Source organism: Sprattus sprattus (genome assembly GCF_963457725.1).
Source record: "Sprattus sprattus genome assembly, chromosome: 19".
Classification (NCBI taxonomy): Eukaryota; Metazoa; Chordata; class Actinopteri; order Clupeiformes; family Clupeidae; genus Sprattus; species Sprattus sprattus.
The window spans coordinates 19,270,045-19,270,443 of NC_137917.1; positions in this window are offsets into that span (position 1 = coordinate 19,270,045).

Genomic DNA, 399 nt, shown 5'->3' on the forward strand with positions numbered 1-399 from the left:
AGCACAATATATGTTCAGAGAGAGAGAGAGAGAGTGAGAGAGAGAGAGAGAGAGAGAAAATTGAGGGATGAGACAGAAGGGCTTAAATCATATTAGCGCTGGAGTGACGGAGAAGGCACATTACCTACCTTTGCCTCGTCTTATATGAGAGCCAAACAGAAGCGAGGAAGCGAGAGAAAAGACGAGAAAATCAATTTACCAGCCTAAGAGGATTTCACGTAATAACGCTGTATTAGACAGGATTGCTTGCCTTGTCTGGGGAGGGAGGGACAGAGAGAGAGAGAGAGAGAGAGAGAGAGAGAGAGAATCGGATAGAGAGAATACTTGTATGAGTTATATGGAATGGGGAGAATAATTAGATGTCATGGGAATCTTTGAAGATAATTTGTTAGTGCATTA